A 20857-nucleotide genomic window follows, 5' to 3' on the forward strand; every position below is an offset into this window, starting at 1 on the left:
CCACCACCAGCCTGAACCGTTGATACAAGGCTGGATGGATCCATGCTTTCATGTTGTTTACGCCAAATTCTGACCCTACCATCCGAATGTCGCAGCAGAAATCGAGACTCATCAGACCAGGCAACGTTTTTCCAATCTTCTACTGTCCAATTTCGAATAGCTTGTGCAAATTGTAGCCTCAGTTTCCTGTTCTTAGCTGAGAGGAGTGGTACCCAGTGTGGTCTTCTGCTGCTGTAGCCCATCTGCCTCAAAGTTCGACGCACTGTGCGTTCAGAGATGCTCTTCTGCCTACCTTGGTTGTAACGGGTGGCAATTTGAGTCACTGTTGCCTTTCTATCAGCTCGAACCAGTATGCCCATTCTCCTCTGACCTCTGGCATCAACAAGGCATTTCCGGCCACAGAACTGCCGCTCACTGGATTTTTTTTCTTTTTCGGACCATTCTCTGTAAACCCTAGAGATGGTTGTGCGTGAAAATCCCAGTAGATCAGCAGTTTCTGAAATACTCAGACCAGCCCTTCTGGCACCAACAATCATGCCACGTTCAAAGGCACTCAAATCACCTTTCTTCCCCATACTGATGCTCGGTTTGAACTGCAGGAGATTGTCTTGACCATGTCTACATGCCTAAATGCACTGAGTTGCCGCCATGTGATTGGCTGATTAGAAATTAAGTCTTAACACACAGTTGGACAGGTGTACCTAATAAAGTGGCCAGTGAGTGTATTTTGTAGTTTGTGCATAACATTTCTTAAGCACTCATGTTTAATGCTGGCAATGTATAATACAGCAGATTTCCACAAGCAAATACACAACGGAAAATCTGATCTATTAACGCTATATAGGAATGGTATTTCATAAAGATTTCCATGCAAAATCTTAATTGTTCATATATATTAAACAGAGGCTAGGACTGTAGCCAAGTTGTAAGTTTGATACCTGTATTAGTAAAAAGATTAGTTTCATGAGATATTAGTACCGTATTTGTTTGCTGTGTTGCAGCAGCCAGATTTGCAACAGTGATATAAGAGGTTTATAGTGAGCAGCCCCCTTAGAGAAGAATGTATTTTTCTATTTTAATCGCAGCAGACATAACTTTAAAATGAATGTGTTCAATTTGTTTATATTTAAAATACAAATCTTCCTGAACGAACGTTCCTTGAAGCCAATTGTTTCATGCAGCCATCCTGCTGTTATCAGTCTTGTTTGAAAGTGACTTGGAAAGTAGGAAAGTAGAGACTGAGTAATTGAGTTGATGAAGCTCACCAGATTATTGATACAGGCTGCGATCCAGCAAAGTTCTGTTATCGCTAATCCCCAATGTTAGCCGTATCACCATTATATCATGTAATGTTATTACTTGGAGAAAAACTTAATCAAGCCAACTTGGAACGCTAACAAATTCTGATGCATAAGAGGTTAATATTTCTTAAATTGGAAAATGAGCCACTAATATACGGTAAGTGTCCTTTTTTTAAATTCAAGGTAATAGATTGTTGACAGATGTCTGTAAAAAGTAAGTCAGTTTTTAAGGCTTCACTGCTACAAAGGGGCAGGATCAATTCATCTGGAGAAGGTCACAAACAACCCATGTAGTGTAAATAATCTTTCCAGTTTTTTTTTGTGCAAAAATAAATTGCATTTAAAAATTCAAGCAAATTGCGTGTGAAAACTCATATACACTACACATGTGTAGAGGCTTCTATATATCTACTCTTTTGGTGCATTTTTTTTTCTGTATAGCTTCTTTAGGGAGCCTGGAAAAAATGCATGTAAAAAAATGAAATTTTGTTCTTAACTGAGGAATCCCAGCATTTCCACACTAAAAAATACACCAAACAGCATTACAAAAAGGGAAATGCAGCAAATATGCTATAATAAGAGCAGAACGGTTGTGTATTTGTATTGCATTACTATGCAGAGTTTTCTGACTTCACAACATGGGCTAATAAGATATTTGAGTAAAATGACAGATGTGTTTGTAGTAATTCGGAAAGTGAAGTCATACAAGAGTAATATTATCGTCTCACATATGCAAAACAACCTGGGGTGACTCTCAAAGCACTTGGGATACTGTTCTAATAACTGATATATAAAAATGTTTGCAAAACATGGATCTTTTTTATCTGGTGATACAGATATAATATTTCACAATATGAATGTAGTGGTGGCAGTGCCTCGCTAGATGATCGCTGGTGAGCTGCCAAACAGGCAGCTTCACCAGCGATCAGGACCAGCGAGGACGCGGGAATCTAAGGTAAATATCGGGTAACTAAGCGCGCACAGCACTTAGTTACCCGCTGTTTACCTTGGATACCAGCGTCCTAGCGTGAACACGCTGGTATCTAAGGTACACAGCGGGTAACTAAGTGACGCGCACTTAGTTACCCGATATTTACCTTAGATACCAGCTCCCAGCGTCTGCTTACAGCGCCGGGAGCTCGCTGATCGTCAGTCTCCCGCTGCCACACGCAGCGATGCGCACTGGCCAGTGGGAGACCAACGATCAAAAAATGGCCCAGGACGTTCAAGCACGATCAGCGAAACCTGGTGGGGAGGGCGGTCGCTGATGTGTGTCACACACAGCGAGATCGCTGGCGAGAAAGCTGTTGTGTCACTAAATCAGCGATCTCGCTGTGTGTGACGGCGCCTTTAGGAGCTAAACAACTTTATATATATGAACAACGACAAAGCAAAGTCCAGCAATAACATGAGCAATCCAGGATGCTGTTAAAACATTTTTTCTTTTTATTCATAAATCCATTAAAATGCAATGGTCCAAGCAGTTCAAAACAGCAATAACGCAGGAAAGTCGTGCAGATAGGATTACGCGTTTCAGCGGTAGAACCCGCCTTCTTCACGGTCCAGAATCCAGAATGAGATTCTGGACCGTGAAGAAGGCGGGTTCTACCGCTGAAACGCATAGTCCTATCTTGCCGACTTTCCTGCGTTATTGCTGCTTTGAACTGCTTGGACCATTGCATTTTAATGGATTTATGAATAAAAAGAAAAAAAATTTTAACAGCATCCTGGATTGCTCACGTTATTGCTGGACTTTGCTTTGTCGTTGTTCACATTTGTATGGATGGACTCCTACATCCAGATCCGGGCACAACGGAGTTAACCAGGTCAGCTGAGGTTCCAGGTGGTTCACAGGAGTGAGCTGGTCTACATTGTTGGATTTATAAACTTTATATATATATCTCAGTGAATTCTCCTGCATTACCGTAGATAAATTCTTTAAGATAGCAGAAAACAAAGGCAGCTATATTTAAACACAGGTCAAAAAACTAATACACTTACAGGATGCAGCAGCCTCCCTTGATATATGCAGAGGCAACATGGGCACAAAATACTTATGAAACAACCACTCACAAACTACCAATTAATGAGCACCTACCAATTTTTGCACCCTGAAGGGTGCTCTTATATAATGCTGGACAGGCCACCTGATCTAATAGTATGGGAATCACTAATATGATGTTCTCTACATCTGTGTGACCAGCGCCTTACACAAGCCCTTACACGTGTGCAAGTCTAGCACTAAGCAACCTCCTCCATGAATTGGTAGTCTGTGAGTGGTTTCATCAGTATTTAGAGTCTATGTTGCCTTCGCCTTTATCAAGGGGGTCTGCTGCATCCTGTAAGTGCATTTGTTTTGTGAGGCTGCCTTTTTTCTACTATGATTTTTTTTGTATTTTCGCTTTTGACTTTAGATAAATTCTTCAGCAGGACCTCCAGTCATCTCTCATTAGACTGGAGTATAATTGAGAAAAAAGAGGGGGAGAAGCCAGCGCTGCTTGTGGTCAGAACGTAATACAAGAAGTGTGAAAACACACATAGGTTTCAATCTGTATTCAAAAATGAGACATTTAGCAAAAAATTGATCAATTGTTTGAGCTACCCCGCCACGTCAAGGCAGTCTCGTATGGGGAGTCCTACTCTACGTTTTTTATATTCGCTGTGCCATTACGGCCTCCTAAATGTATAAAAGCAAGACCTCATTACATGCACACTGTACCTCAAGCATTTCAGAATCGCTCCTATGGCACCAGAGAGGACAAGCGCAGATAAAGATTAGCCAGGTCCATGCAGACATTTCAGGTCCAACCTCCACACTGCCTGTCCAGCACCACATGATAAAGGACGATCCAGGCCCAGATACAGGTGCGTAATCAAATAAAGCCTAGGGCAGGGCAGGGCTGCCGTTTAATGTGAACAGCAGCCTAGATCAATCACTGAGAAAACAGAAAGAATGGCGTACATGACCCAGCGCGCACGGCTACAGTGGTGGTCAGCCACAAAACCAATATCAAGAAAAAAGAGGGGGAGAAGCCAGCGCTGCTTGTGGTCAGAACGTAATACAAGAAGTGTGAAAACACACATAGGTTTCAATCTGTATTCAAAAATGAGACATTTAGCAAAAAATTGATCAATTGTTTGAGCTACCCCGCCACGTCAAGGCAGTCTCGTATGGGGAGTCCTACTCTACGTTTTTTATATTCGCTGTGCCATTACGGCCTCCTAAATGTATAAAAGCAAGACCTCATTACATGCACACTGTACCTCAAGCATTTCAGAATCGCTCCTATGGCACCAGAGAGGACAAGCGCAGATAAAGATTAGCCAGGTCCATGCAGACATTTCAGGTCCAACCTCCACACTGCCTGTCCAGCACCACATGATAAAGGACGATCCAGGCCCAGATACAGGTGCGTAATCAAATAAAGCCTAGGGCAGGGCAGGGCTGCCGTTTAATGTGAACAGCAGCCTAGATCAATCACTGAGAAAACAGAAAGAATGGCGTACATGACCCAGCGCGCACGGCTACAGTGGTGGTCAGCCACAAAACCAATATCAAGAAAAAAGAGGGGGAGAAGCCAGCGCTGCTTGTGGTCAGAACGTAATACAAGAAGTGTGAAAACACACATAGGTTTCAATCTGTATTCAAAAATGAGACATTTAGCAAAAAATTGATCAATTGTTTGAGCTACCCCGCCACGTCAAGGCAGTCTCGTATGGGGAGTCCTACTCTACGTTTTTTATATTCGCTGTGCCATTACGGCCTCCTAAATGTATAAAAGCAAGACCTCATTACATGCACACTGTACCTCAAGCATTTCAGAATCGCTCCTATGGCACCAGAGAGGACAAGCGCAGATAAAGATTAGCCAGGTCCATGCAGACATTTCAGGTCCAACCTCCACACTGCCTGTCCAGCACCACATGATAAAGGACGATCCAGGCCCAGATACAGGTGCGTAATCAAATAAAGCCTAGGGCAGGGCAGGGCTGCCGTTTAATGTGAACAGCAGCCTAGATCAATCACTGAGAAAACAGAAAGAATGGCGTACATGACCCAGCGCGCACGGCTACAGTGGTGGTCAGCCACAAAACCAATATCAAGAAAAAAGAGGGGGAGAAGCCAGCGCTGCTTGTGGTCAGAACGTAATACAAGAAGTGTGAAAACACACATAGGTTTCAATCTGTATTCAAAAATGAGACATTTAGCAAAAAATTGATCAATTGTTTGAGCTACCCCGCCACGTCAAGGCAGTCTCGTATGGGGAGTCCTACTCTACGTTTTTTATATTCGCTGTGCCATTACGGCCTCCTAAATGTATAAAAGCAAGACCTCATTACATGCACACTGTACCTCAAGCATTTCAGAATCGCTCCTATGGCACCAGAGAGGACAAGCGCAGATAAAGATTAGCCAGGTCCATGCAGACATTTCAGGTCCAACCTCCACACTGCCTGTCCAGCACCACATGATAAAGGACGATCCAGGCCCAGATACAGGTGCGTAATCAAATAAAGCCTAGGGCAGGGCAGGGCTGCCGTTTAATGTGAACAGCAGCCTAGATCAATCACTGAGAAAACAGAAAGAATGGCGTACATGACCCAGCGCGCACGGCTACAGTGGTGGTCAGCCACAAAACCAATATCAAGAAAAAAGAGGGGGAGAAGCCAGCGCTGCTTGTGGTCAGAACGTAATACAAGAAGTGTGAAAACACACATAGGTTTCAATCTGTATTCAAAAATGAGACATTTAGCAAAAAATTGATCAATTGTTTGAGCTACCCCGCCACGTCAAGGCAGTCTCGTATGGGGAGTCCTACTCTACGTTATTTATATTCGCTGTGCCATTACGGCCTCCTAAATGTATAAAAGCAAGACCTCATTACATGCACACTGTACCTCAAGCATTTCAGAATCGCTCCTATGGCACCAGAGAGGACAAGCGCAGATAAAGATTAGCCAGGTCCATGCAGACATTTCAGGTCCAACCTCCACACTGCCTGTCCAGCACCACATGATAAAGGACGATCCAGGCCCAGATACAGGTGCGTAATCAAATAAAGCCTAGGGCAGGGCAGGGCTGCCGTTTAATGTGAACAGCAGCCTAGATCAATCACTGAGAAAACAGAAAGAATGGCGTACATGACCCAGCGCGCACGGCTACAGTGGTGGTCAGCCACAAAACCAATATCAAGAAAAAAGAGGGGGAGAAGCCAGCGCTGCTTGTGGTCAGAACGTAATACAAGAAGTGTGAAAACACACATAGGTTTCAATCTGTATTCAAAAATGAGACATTTAGCAAAAAATTGATCAATTGTTTGAGCTACCCCGCCACGTCAAGGCAGTCTCGTATGGGGAGTCCTACTCTACGTTTTTTATATTCGCTGTGCCATTACGGCCTCCTAAATGTATAAAAGCAAGACCTCATTACATGCACACTGTACCTCAAGCATTTCAGAATCGCTCCTATGGCACCAGAGAGGACAAGCGCAGATAAAGATTAGCCAGGTCCATGCAGACATTTCAGGTCCAACCTCCACACTGCCTGTCCAGCACCACATGATAAAGGACGATCCAGGCCCAGATACAGGTGCGTAATCAAATAAAGCCTAGGGCAGGGCAGGGCTGCCGTTTAATGTGAACAGCAGCCTAGATCAATCACTGAGAAAACAGAAAGAATGGCGTACATGACCCAGCGCGCACGGCTACAGTGGTGGTCAGCCACAAAACCAATATCAAGAAAAAAGAGGGGGAGAAGCCAGCGCTGCTTGTGGTCAGAACGTAATACAAGAAGTGTGAAAACACACATAGGTTTCAATCTGTATTCAAAAATGAGACATTTAGCAAAAAATTGATCAATTGTTTGAGCTACCCCGCCACGTCAAGGCAGTCTCGTATGGGGAGTCCTACTCTACGTTTTTTATATTCGCTGTGCCATTACGGCCTCCTAAATGTATAAAAGCAAGACCTCATTACATGCACACTGTACCTCAAGCATTTCAGAATCGCTCCTATGGCACCAGAGAGGACAAGCGCAGATAAAGATTAGCCAGGTCCATGCAGACATTTCAGGTCCAACCTCCACACTGCCTGTCCAGCACCACATGATAAAGGACGATCCAGGCCCAGATACAGGTGCGTAATCAAATAAAGCCTAGGGCAGGGCAGGGCTGCCGTTTAATGTGAACAGCAGCCTAGATCAATCACTGAGAAAACAGAAAGAATGGCGTACATGACCCAGCGCGCACGGCTACAGTGGTGGTCAGCCACAAAACCAATATCAAGAAAAAAGAGGGGGAGAAGCCAGCGCTGCTTGTGGTCAGAACGTAATACAAGAAGTGTGAAAACACACATAGGTTTCAATCTGTATTCAAAAAAGAGACGATTACGCACCTGTATCTGGGCCTGGATCGTCCTTTATCTGTGGTGCTGGTCAGGCAGTGTGGAGGTTGGACCTGAAATGTCTGCATGGACCTGGCTAACCTTTATCTGCGCTTGTCCTCTGGTGCCATAGGAACGATTTTGAAATGCTTGAGGTACAGTGTGCATGTAATGAGGTCTTGCTTTTATACATTTAGGAGGCCGCAATGGCACAGCGAACATAAAAAACGTAGAGTAGGACTCCCCATACGAGACTGCCTTGACGTGGCGGGGTAGCTCAAACAATTGATCAATTTTTTGCTAAATGTCTCATTTTTGAATACAGATAGAAACCAATGTGTGTTTTCACACTTTATGTATTACGTTCTGACCACAAGCAGCGCTGGCTTCTCCCCCTCTTTTTTCTTGATATTGGTTTTGTGGCTGACCACCACTGTAGCCGTGCGCGCTGGGTCATGTACGCTATTCTTTCTGTTTTCTTAGTGATTGATCTAGGCTGCTGTTCACATTAACAGCGGCCCTGCCCTGCCCTAGGCTTTATTTGATTACGCACCTGTATCTGGGCCTGGATCGTCCTTTATCTGTGGTGCTGGTCAGGCAGTGTGGAGGTTGGACCTGAAATGTCTGCATGGACCTGGCTAACCTTTATCTGCGCTTGTCCTCTGGTGCCATAGGAACGATTTTGAAATGCTTGAGGTACAGTGTGCATGTAATGAGGTCTTGCTTTTATACATTTAGGAGGCCGCAATGGCACAGCGAACATAAAAAACGTAGAGTAGGACTCCCCATACGAGACTGCCTTGACGTGGCGGGGTAGCTCAAACAATTGATCAATTTTTTGCTAAATGTCTCATTTTTGAATACAGATAGAAACCAATGTGTGTTTTCACACTTTATGTATTACGTTCTGACCACAAGCAGCGCTGGCTTCTCCCCCTCTTTTTTCTTGATATTGGTTTTGTGGCTGACCACCACTGTAGCCGTGCGCGCTGGGTCATGTACGCTATTCTTTCTGTTTTCTTAGTGATTGATCTAGGCTGCTGTTCACATTAACAGCGGCCCTGCCCTGCCCTAGGCTTTATTTGATTACGCACCTGTATCTGGGCCTGGATCGTCCTTTATCTGTGGTGCTGGTCAGGCAGTGTGGAGGTTGGACCTGAAATGTCTGCATGGACCTGGCTAACCTTTATCTGCGCTTGTCCTCTGGTGCCATAGGAACGATTTTGAAATGCTTGAGGTACAGTGTGCATGTAATGAGGTCTTGCTTTTATACATTTAGGAGGCCGCAATGGCACAGCGAACATAAAAAACGTAGAGTAGGACTCCCCATACGAGACTGCCTTGACGTGGCGGGGTAGCTCAAACAATTGATCAATTTTTTGCTAAATGTCTCATTTTTGAATACAGATAGAAACCAATGTGTGTTTTCACACTTTATGTATTACGTTCTGACCACAAGCAGCGCTGGCTTCTCCCCCTCTTTTTTCTGGAGTATAATTGAGGTATGCATCAAGACAATGATCTAAAATACAAAAACATGTCTTAAAATGATGAGTAACAGAATGAATTTCAGCTATATATAGCTTTTGAACAAGTCTATCTATATATATCATGTGAAAAATGAGGATGAATGAACTCACGGAGATCAACATCCAACAATGAAGGAAACCACCTATGCCAAAACATGGTATCCATCCACAGACAGCTGTTTCGGGGTATTGCCCCTCATCAGTGTGGAGTAGGACACTGGCCAGTAGGAGCAATGTCTAGTAGAAGAATGAAAAATGAGGATGAATGAACTCACGGAGATCAACATCCAACACTGCGGAAACACCATAACGTGTTTCTCAGCGCAGTGATTCTAGAGCACTGCCCCCATCCCTTATGGGAAATGTGTAAAAGCATGCAAAACACAAGCCGTGGAGACACCATCACATGTTTCTGAACGCAAGCAATGACTAGCCAGGTCTTTCCCCGGGAAGGAACAACCACGGGAAGGGCAGTCTCCAATGAAGGAAACCACCTATGCCAAAACATGGTATCCATCCACAGACAGCTGTTTCGGGGTATTGCCCCTCATCAGTGTGGAGTAGGAAACTGGCCAGTAGGAGCAATGTCTAGTAGAAGACTGTGAAAAATGAGGATGAATGAACTCACGGAGATCAACATCCAACACTGCGGAGACACCATCACATGTTTCTCAACGCAGTGATTCTACAGCAATGCCCCCATCCCTTATGGGAAATATGTAAAAACATGCAAAACACAAGCAGTGGAGACACCATCACATGTTTCTCAGCGCAAGCAATGACTAGCCAGGTCTTTCCACGGGAAGATTTTTAGGAGACTGAATGAAGAAAAACCAGCAATTCATGAATTTCTTTTGGGAGGTGGCGTTTATAACGTTTTGTGTGTTTATAAATTGATAAAGCGGTTTTATTCTTCGGGTCAGTTTGATGACAGCGATACCTCATTTATATCATTTTTTTATGTTTTGGCATTTTCATACAATTAAAACTTTTATAGAAAAAAATAATTATTTTTGCTTTATTCTGCGAGCTATATCTTATTTTTCCAGTGATGAAGCTGTATGGGGGCTTGTTTTTTGCGAGACAAGATGATGTTTTCAGCGGTACCATGTTTATTTATATCCGTCTTTTTGATCGCGTGTTATTCCACTTTTTGTTCGGCGGTATGATGATAAAGCATTGTTTTTTGTCTTTTTTTACGGTGTTCATTAAAAGGGATAACTAGTGGGACAGTTTTATAGGTCGGGACATTATGGACACGGCGATACCAAATATGTGTACCTTTATTTAGATTTTTTTAATTCAAATATTTATTTAGTGATAGAATATATATTGATTTTTTTTATTATTTTTAATTTTTTTTTAAATATTTCTACAATTATTTTATTATTTTTTTACTTTATTCTATCTTTTACACTTTGTCCCACTTTTGGGTAATCATTTTTGCAGACTGATCACTTCTATAGCATTCAGATGAAGCAGCGTCTGGATGCTACAGAAGCTGTCAGCACTGCACTCTGTGCATACTGACCTGAGAGACTTCCTGATCATGCACTGTGCATGACCGGGAAGTTTCTCAGCTCTGGTAACCTGGATGTCGTAGTGACGACATCAGGTTACCATGGCAGCGATCGGGACCCCACGTAACACCGTGGGGTCTCTGATCCAGAGGCAGAGGGGCTGTCAGACCTCTGTCTGCTCCCGGAATGCTGCAACCGTGTTGGATCACAGCATTTTGGGGATTAAAGTGTCGGGAGCGGTCTGTGACTGGTCCTGGCACTTAGTGCCAAGTGTCAGCTGTGAGAATCAGCTGACACCCGGGCGCACACCACTCGTGTGTGTGGTCGATCACGATGACATACTATACCATCCATGGTAAGACAGGCTCAGATCACATGGATGGTATAGTACGTCATCTGTCAGAAAGGGGTTAATCAGTATTTTACCTCAGTATTTGGTCAGTAGTTTACCTCAGTGTTTGGTCAGTATTTTCTTTAGTGTTTTAGTATTTTACTTCAGTGTTTTATCAGCATTTTACTTCAGTATTTAGTCAGTATTTTAACTCAGTGTTTGGTCTGTATTTTACCTCAGTATTTGGTCAGTATTTTACCTCAGTGTTTTAGTATTTTACCTCAGTATTTTATCTTAGTGTTTTCGTTTTTTACCACAGTATTTGATCAGTATTTTACTTCAATATTTGATCAGCATTTTACCTCAGTATTTGGTCGGTATTTTACCTCAGTATATGGTCGTTATTTTACCTCAGTATTTGGTCAGTATTTTACCTCAGTATTTGGTCAGTATTTTATCTCCGTGTTTGAGCAGTATTTTACCTCAATATTTGGTCATTATTTTGCCTCAGTATTTGGTCAGTATTTTACCTCAGTGTTTGGTCGGTAGTTTACCTCATTGCTTGGTCAGTGTTTTAGCTCAGTATTTGGTCAGTATTTTACCTCACTGTTTGGTCAGTATTTTACCTCAGTGTTTGGTCAGTATTTTAGCTCAATATTTGGTCAGTTTTTTAGCTCAGTATTTGGTCAGTCGTTTAGCTCAGTGTTTGGTCAGTATTTTGTCTGTGTTTTAGTGTTTTACCTTAGTGTGTTTGGTCGGTATTTTACCTCAGTATTTGGTCAGTATTTTACCTCAGTATTTGTAAGCCAAAACCAGGAGTGGGTGAATAATACAGAAGTGGTGACATGTTTCTATTATACTTTCCTCTGATTGTTACACTCCTGGTTTTGGCTTACAAATACTGATGTCAAATACTGATAAAATACTGATCGTGTGCACGTGGCCTTAAAATTAGACATCAGTACAAAAGGTAAGACTATGTTCCCACAATTAGTTTTTGTTGACTCGTTTTATGCTGCATATTTTTTAAAAAAATGCAAGTAACCTATTTTACTTAATAGGTGCAGAAATGGCACAGAAAATCTGCAACATCAAAAACTCACTGTGGGAACGAAACCTTAAAGTTAGATATCAATACAAAATGTGAAGTTATGTTTCCACGATGCGCGTTTGATGAGTTTTTTTACACTGCGTATTTTTAAAAAATTGCAAGTGACATATTTTGCTTGATCGGTGCAGAAATAGTTCAGAAAACCTGCCACATCAAGAGCTCATAGTGGGAATATAACCTTACAAAATTACCAGACTAATCTGATAAGCTTTTATGAAGAGGTAAGTTCTGGACTGGACCAAGGGAATGCAGTGGACGTGGTGTACATGGACTTTTCAAAAGCTTTTGATACAGAGCCACACAAAAGGTTGATACATAAAATGAGAACAATGGGGATAGGGGAAAATATGTGTATGTGGGTTAAGAGCTGGTTCAGGGATAGGAAACAAAGGGTGGTTATTAATGGAGCACACTCGGACTGGGTCACGGTTAGCAGTGGGGTACCACAGAGGTCAGTTTTGGGCCCGCTTTTTAACATATTTATTAATGACCTTGTAGGGGGCATAGTGAGTAGAATTTCAATATTTGCAGATGACACTAAACTCTGCAGGGTAATCAATACAGAGGAGGACAATTTTATATTACAGGAAGATTTATGTAAACTAGACGCTTGGGCTGATAAATGGCAAATGAGCTTTAATGGGGATAAATGTAAGGTCATGCACTGGGGTAGAACGAACAAGATGTATAATTATGTACTTAATTGTAAAACACTGGGCAAAACTGTCACTGAAAAAGGCCTGGGTGAATGGGTGCACGACAAACTCACATTTAGTGGCCAGTGTCAGGCAGCTGCTGCAAAGGCAAATAGAATAATGGGATGCATTAAAAGAGGCATAGATGCTCATGAGGAGAACATAATTTTACCTCTATATAAGTCACTAGTGCGACCACACTTAGAATACTGTGTACAGTTCTGGTCTCCGGTGTATAAGAAAGACATAGCTGAACTGCAGTGGGTGCAGAGAAGAGCGACCAAGGTTATTAGGGAACTGGGGCGTCTGCAATACCAAGACAGGTTATTACACTTGGGGTTATTTAGTTTGGAGAATTGAAGGCTTAGGGGTGATCTTATTACAATGTATAAATATATGCGGGGACAGTACAAAGACCTTTCTAATGATCTTTTTACTCTTAGACCTGTGACGGGGACAAGGGGGCATCCTCTACGTCTGGAGGAAAGAAGGTTTAAGCATACTCACAGACGCAGATTCTTTACTGTAAGAGCAGTGAGACTATGGAACTCTCTGCCGTATGATGTGGTAATGAGTGATTCCCTACTAAAATTTAAGAAGGGACTGGATGCCTTTCTTGAAAAGTATAATATTACAGGGTATATACACTAGTTTCCTTAATATTGCGGTGATCCAGGGAGCTAGTCTGATTGCCGTATGTGGAGTCGGGAAGGAATTTTTTTCCCCAATGTGAAGCTTACTGTTTGCCACATGGATTTTTTTGCCTTCCTCTGGATCAACATGTTATGGCAAGTTAGGATATGATATGGGTTGAACTAGATGGACTTAAAGTTTCCCTTCAACCTTAATAACTATGTTACTATGTCAGATATTCAGAAAAATATGTAAATGTGTATTTTTATATAGTGTATGTAAACTTCTTTTTTCAACTGTATAATAAATTGGGGAATGAGGGAGGATGCTATTAGAGACTTTGCTTCCTCAACCCTCAATTAATTTTAAGTCTCTATACAGCATCCTCCCCACCCCACAATTCATTATAAATCATTGTATAATGTCCTCTAAACCCCTATGTATCTATAAAGCTGAGTGTGTGTGTGTGTGTGTGTGTGTGTGTATGTATCAAGCCCTGCCTACTCCAGATATCCCTGCCCACTCCACATAGCCACACTCACTCCACATGCAAAGCCCCGTCCACACGGCCCACGTTGTTAGTGCACACAGGCAGAGACACATTCACCTCAAAAGACACTTTGCAAAGCTCACCAGCTGCGACACCCCAGCTGCTGCGAGCTACAATCAGATCCGCAGCCTTCAGAGTATCAGTGCACGGCAGGCACAGGCCACATCTCGCTCCGTCGTGTCTACAATGGAGCTGCTTCTGTGAGGTATGACGTCAAGGGAAAGGGAGGAGCCTCATGGATTACACCGCTGTGCTCATAACAGGAAGTTGCTGTGCACGTGTGAAGTGAAAATGAGAGGAGGGGAAAATTTCGAGTGATCTAGAAAATAGTGGAGTGATCAGAAAATGAGAGCTGTGAGGGGGGAAAATGAGAGGTGTGAGGGGAAAATATAATTTATTATTACTAACCGCAGTTAGTTACTATGCCCAGGCAACGCCGGGCTCTTCAGCTAGTAGTCTATATAGCCAAACCTGGCTTAGAATAGACAGTATGTGCAACCTTTCTGGCAGAAACTCAATAACATCTTAAGGCAATGGGAGTGCTAACACCAGATCTGCCTGCCCCAGAGATTCTGTTATCTCTCCCCACATCAAACTTCAAACCTAAAGGGGGCTTTACACATAGCGATATCGCTAGCAATATCGCTAAAGCATCACCGATTTTGTGACGCAGCAGTGATATTGCTAGCGATATCGCTACATGTGATACTTACCTCTGACCGACTCCCCTGCTGGTTATCAGTGATCGCGCGAGATCGGCCTGGTCCATTTGTCATTGGCGGCTTCCTGCTGGGCTTCCTGCTGGCGCCGACGAGCGACACGTGGACGCGAGCGGAGGACGTCATCATCGCCGTGTCTGACAGGTAAGTAACGACCGCTGCTGCGTCGCTCCTGAGATCTGCCTGTTTGGCAGCTCACTAGCAACCATTTAACGATGCACCAGCGATCCTGACCGGGTCATATCGTGGTCGGGATCGCTGATGCATCACTAAATGTAAAGGGGCCCTAAGAAACATGATCTTTTACCTCTGTTGCTGGGGGCTGGAAAACATCTGATTGCCTTGAAGTGGAAACAAAAAACCCCACCGAGTTTGGAGGACTGGCTTGTTAAAATTAAAGAAATCTATCTGTTGGAGGAACTATCGAGTTGGGAAACATTCCCATATCCGTTTTCTAAAGATAATGGGCTCCCTGTATTGGATGGATTGGAAATGGCTAGGTTTATCTATTTAGTTCTGGTTTGGGGGCCGCGGTGATCGGGCTCCCTTGAGGGTTGGCCTCTCTTCTCGATGCCTGTGGGTGGAGGGGGATGCCTCTTCATAGCACAAGATTCTTTATTTTCTACCATGGACTTTTACTTAGATTTACTAAAGTATTTATACTTAGTTGCTCAACTAATGACTTGTCACCAACTGTTAGATGTTGATTAAACCTTGTTTTTTTCATTTATACCTGTTAAACTGATTATATTGGTTTATTATTTTAACTCATGTGTATAACGGTACCTAGATAGTGTGAAGTGAATCTGTGCTACGTGCTTGATTTACATTTGAGTGAAAACCCAATGGAAGAACAAAATCTGTAGCCTAACTATATAAACAGGAAATTTTTGCAACTACCTAGTGAGATTTCTGTGATTTCTAAAAATGTAATACAATATCCTACGTAGAATGCCACTGATTTGAATAACCCTATGTAAAGTCAAAAGCATTGGACTACTTACTGCAGTCATTGCCAAAAGTTTTAAAACTGACACAAATTTGTTTTTCACAGTTTGCTGCTTCAGTTTTTATAGTGGTAATTTGCCTTAACTCTAGATTGTTATAAAGAGTGATGAGATGAATTGTACAAATTTGCAAAAATATTATTCCTTACCATAAAACTTACCTTAATCACAAAAAGCATTTCATGTGAATGTCAGCAGTGCTGCAAAATGAACTGCTTAAATAATTTCAGTGATCTTCTCATTAGCTCAGGAGAAAGTTTTAACAAGAACAAGGTAGCTTATATCTGTCCTGTTGATTGAATTGAAAAACAGACTGGTTACTTTAAAAAGGAGCTGGTGCTTGAAATCATTGTTTTCTTCTATTAACCATGGTTACCGTACGATTAATTCCATGGTTTGCAGCAGCAAAAAAGGAAAACACAATTTTGGGATGTATTAAGAGAAGCATAGAGTCTAGATCACGTAAAGAAATGATCCGCCTCCACTCCTCCTTGGTCAGACCTCATCTGGGATACTGTGCTCAGATCTGGGCATCAAATTTTTAAAAAAGACATTGAAAAACTGGAGCAAGTTTAGAGAAGAGCTACCAGGATAGTGAGCGGACTGCAAAGTATGTCCTACGAGAAACTGTTAAAGCATCTGGGAATGTTTAGCTTGCAAAAATGAAGTCTAAGAGGAGACTTAATAGCTGTTTACAATTATCTGAAGAGATGTCACAATGTAGAGGAATCATCCCTATTAGCATTTGCACATGGAAACACAAGAAGTAATGGAATGACACTGAAAGGGAGAAGATATAGATTAGATGTTGGAAAAAAATTTGACAGTGAGTGTGATCAATATGTGTAACAGGCTGCTACGATAGATGGTGAGTTCTCAGACTGTCTGAGATGGTTTAGTGAATCCTGCATTGAGCAGAGTGTTGGACACGATGACCCTGCAGGTCCCTAAGCATTCTATGAAACATGCAGTTATCATTGCTTGGCATCAAAAGGCCTTTATAGGTAAGAACATTGCTGCTTAAAATATAAATATTGCCCTTAAGTGAACCATTTATCGGATCATCAAGAACTTCAAAGACAGAGGTTTTTTTGTTGTGAAGAAGGCTTCATGGCACCTAAGAAAGTCCAGCAAGTGCTGGCACTTGTCTTAAAGAGGATTTAGCTATGGAATGGGTACAACACTGGTGCAGAGTTTGCTCAGAAATTGCTGCCAGCTGGTGTCAGTGCATCTGTACGAACAGTGAGGCAAAAGCTATTGCTTGCTGGCCTGGTATCCAAAAGGGCCGCAAAGAACGCGATTCTCTCCAAGAAAAACATCAAAGACATACTGAGTTTCTGAAGAAGTGTGGGGATTGGACTGCAGAGGACTGAGGTAATGTTGTCTATGATGAAGCCCCAATCAAACTGGGACATCTGGAAGAATAGCTGTCCAGAGAGGATAAGATGAGTGCTACCATGAGTCCTGTGTCATGCCAACAGTAAAGCAACCGAAGACATTTTATGTATGGAGTTATTTTTCATCGAAGTGGGCTTACAATTTTTCCTAAGAAAACTGCCATGAGTCTAAACATCCTACAAGAGCAGCGTCTCCCAACAATGTACAAAAAATATGATGAAGAACAATGTGTTTTTCAGCATGATGGAGCCCCATGCCACAAGAGGCCCAGTGAACAAAACATTTAAATATTGGGTCCGTGACCAGGAAATGCTGTAGTTTCTAATTCCATTGAGAACCTGTGGTCAATTCTTAAAATGCGGGTGGACAAATAAAAACACAAATTGTGATAAACTCCAAATACTGATTAAGGAAGAATAGGTTGGTTTGTCATTAGTCAGGATCTGGCCCTGACCTTCATCTTTAGCATACCAGGGTGAATTGCAGAAGTTTTGAAAATTAAGGGACAACACTGTATATGTTGAGATTTTGTATAAACTTGATGTATTTGTCAAAAGTTTAAAAACATATGGAATGCCTTTAATTGTACTTGAGTAACCGTACAAACATCCAAAATATCTAATACCACTTACACAGCAAACTTTGTAAAAACCAACATTTGTGTCAGTCTCATCTCTGTCACCACTTTAGAGCCCCTTTAGCAATATGATCTTAATGTATCAATGACTGCTAAATATAATTTTTACTTAATTTTCACTTGAAGACATATACTGTTCATATTGTAATTTTTGGCTTCAAAACATTAAATAAATGAGGATCTGGACACTACCGTGAAGACGATTATATGCTCAGTGTATTTAATTTATCAAAATCTGATGATTTCCACATGAACTTTTATACTACAGAATAAAACTACAGAAATTACTATATTGGTGTGATCACCAACAGTGCAACAATGCATGTTCTGCTGGAATTGTGCTATACTACAGTGCAGTGCATTCAGAAGGAAAGGAATTATATATTTATACCCATATAGAACATTTTAGTCATCTGGAGAATGACCACTGAATACAAGCGTATGTGATGATTTTCCTGTACAGTATATATAACATGCTGCATTGTAATAGTTTCACACCAGGCAGTCTGACGATACTCTTGAATTCTTCACATGCACAAACCGTCAGAAACTGTGTAAGAAATATATATTTTTTTTATTTAGCCTTTGTAATATAAACAAAAATAAGACATTTTGCTTATATGGTAAAATGCTCAAAAAAAATAAAGGGAACACTTAAACAACAGAATATAACTCCAAGGAAATCAAACTTCTGTGAAATCAAACTGTTCACTTAGGAAGCAACACTGATTGACAATCAATCTCACATGCTGTTGTGCAAATGGAATAGACAACAGATGGAAATTATTGGCAATTGACACCCTCAATAAAGGAGTGGTTGTGCAGGTGGGGACCACATACCACATCTCAGTACCAATGCTTTTTGGCTGATGTTTTGGTCACTTTTGAATATAGGTTGTGTTTTCACACTTGTGGTAGCATAAGACGGACTCTACAACCCACACAAGTGGCTCAGGTAGTGTAGCTCATCCAGGATGGCACATCGATGCGAGCTGTGGCAAGGTTTGCTGTGTCTGTCAGCGTAGTGTCCTAAGGCTGGAGGCGCTACCAGGAGACAGGCCAGTACACCAGGAGATGTGGAGGGGGCCGTAGGAGGGCCTCAACCCAGCAGCAGGACCACTACTTCCGCCTTTGTGCAAGGATGAACAGGAGGAGCACTGCCAGAGCCCTGGAAAACGACCTCCAGCAGGCCACAAATGTGCATGTGTCTGCACAAACGGTTAGAAACCGACTCCATGAGGATGGTCTGAGGGCTCGATGTCCACAGATGGGGGTTGTGCTCACAGCCCAGCACCGTGCAGGACGCTTGGCATTTGCCACAAAACACCAGGATTCGCAAATTCACCACTGGCACCATGTGCTCTTCACAGATGAAAGCAGGTTCACACTGAGCACATGTGACAAATGTCACAGAGTCTGGAGACGCTGTGGAGCGCGATCTGCTGCCTGCAACATCCTTCAGCTTAACTGGTTTGGCAGTGCGTCAGTAATGGTGTAGGGTGGCATTTCTTTGGAGGGCCGCACAGCCCTCCATGTGCTCGCCAGAGGTAGCCTGACTGCCATGAGGTACCGAGATGAGATCCTCAGACCCCTTGTGAGACCATATGCTGGTGCAGTTGGCCCTGGGTTCCTCCTAATGCAGGACAATGCCAGACCTCATGTGGCTGGAGTGTGTCAGCAGTTCCTGCAAGATGAAGGCATTGAAGCTATGGACTGGCCCGCCCGTTCCCCAGACCTGAATCCAATTGAGCACATCTGGGACTGGGAGGAGATCCCTCAGGAGACCATCTGCCGTCTCATCAGGAGCATGCCCAGGCGTACAGTATTATAATAATAATAAATTTTATTTCTATAGCGCCGACATATTCCGCAGCACTTTACATTTCAGAGGGGATTTGTACAGACAATAGACATTACAGCATAACAATAATCACATACAGTAGATTATAACAAATACCAAGAGGAATGAGGGCCCTGCTCGCAAGCTTACAGTCTATGAGGAAAGAGGTAGACACGAAAGGTGGGTGGTAACAGTTGCCCTGATTGTATGGAACAGCCATAATGTTAAGTGTGTGACAGTACAGACAGAGGGCTAATGGATGCATAAAGCATGTGGGAACATGAGGCGGGAAATCTGGTTATGGTAAAACTTTTGGCTGTGCCACACAGTATTGAGGTCATACAGGCCCATGGAGGCCACACACAATACTGAGCATCTTTTCCTTGTCATGAGGCATTTCCACCGAAGTTGGATCAGCCTGTAATTTGATTTTCCACTTTGATTTTGAGTATCATTCCAAATCCACACCTCCATGGGATATTCATTTTGATTTACATTGATAATTGTTATGTTTTATTCTGAAAACATTCCACTATGCAATGAATAAAAATTTGCAACTGGAATATTTAATTCAGAGACATCTAGGATGTGGTATTTTAGTGTTTCCTTTATTTTTTTGGAGCAGTGTGTGTATGTGTGTATATATATATATATATATATATATATATATATATATATACATGTATATGTATGTGTGTGTGTGTATATGTGTATATACATATATGTGTGTGTGTATATATACACTCACTGGCCACTTTATTAGGTACACCTGTCCAACTGTGTGTTAAGACTTAATTTCTAATCAGCCAATCACATGGCGGCAACTCAGTGCATTTAGGCATGTAGACATGGTCAAGACAATCTCCTGCAGTTCAAACCGAGCATCAGTATGGGGAAGAAAGGTGATTTGAGTGCCTTTGAACGTGGCATGATTGTTGGTGCCAGAAGGGCTGGTCTGAGAATTTCAGAAACTGCTGATCTACTGGGATTTTCATGCACAACCATCTCTAGGGTTTACAGAGAATGGTCCGAAAAAGAAAAAAAATCCAGTGAGCGGCAGTTCTGTGGCCGGAAATGCCATGTTGATGCCAGAGGTCAGAGGAGAATGGGCAGACTGGTTCGAGCTGATAGAAAGGCAACAGTGACTCAAATTGCCACCCGTTACAACCAAGGTAGGCAGAAGAGCATCTCTGAACGCACAGTGC

General features: G+C 42.4%; 1 protein-coding gene across 1 annotated transcript in view; it reads left to right on the plus strand.

The window, feature by feature from the left end:
• Positions 1 to 7717: 7717 nt before the first annotated feature.
• TCF24 (transcription factor 24) overlaps positions 7718 to 20857 on the plus strand; it is a 62302-nt gene continuing 49162 nt past the window's right edge. The window contains exon 1 of the mRNA XM_073583888.1: positions 7718 to 8919. The gene's annotated coding sequence lies outside the window, so the exon portion shown is untranslated. The remainder of the gene's footprint in view (positions 8920 to 20857) is intronic.

This window comes from Dendrobates tinctorius, unplaced genomic scaffold, assembly GCF_039654945.1.
Source record: "Dendrobates tinctorius isolate UK_male_01 unplaced genomic scaffold, ASM3965494v1 ptg000082l, whole genome shotgun sequence".
Classification (NCBI taxonomy): Eukaryota; Metazoa; Chordata; class Amphibia; order Anura; family Dendrobatidae; genus Dendrobates; species Dendrobates tinctorius.